The sequence below is a fragment of the Carassius carassius genome, chromosome 18 (assembly GCF_963082965.1).
Source record: "Carassius carassius chromosome 18, fCarCar2.1, whole genome shotgun sequence".
In the NCBI taxonomy this organism is placed as follows: Eukaryota; Metazoa; Chordata; class Actinopteri; order Cypriniformes; family Cyprinidae; genus Carassius; species Carassius carassius.
The window spans coordinates 10,715,700-10,716,088 of NC_081772.1; positions in this window are offsets into that span (position 1 = coordinate 10,715,700).

Here is a 389-nt window from a genome sequence, read left to right on the forward strand (position 1 = left end):
TCACATCTGCTCTGTTTTGGAAAACACGGCGTGGTGTCTTGTAATTTACGCTCTGATGAGTTTCCATGTTTCATAGACTCCTCAGAGACCAGTACTCAGATTCAGAGAACGTATAAGCTCGTATTTTGTAGAAATAAATTGCTGTGAGATGAGTCCACACATCTTGCTATCATACCTTCTAGAGTGATATCCTTTTTTTTTTTCAACGCTTGGCTTTTGTGTCTATCAAAGTAGGGTCTCTTGCGGTCATTTACTCCATGTTGCAGCCCTGCAGGATCTTGTAGTCATATCTCATTGTAGCTCACATATTTGCCAGAACATCAGAGAGTTCAAGAAATCCATGTAGCACCCAAATATTTTTTCAACATTTCAGTATGAAATTAGAAAAC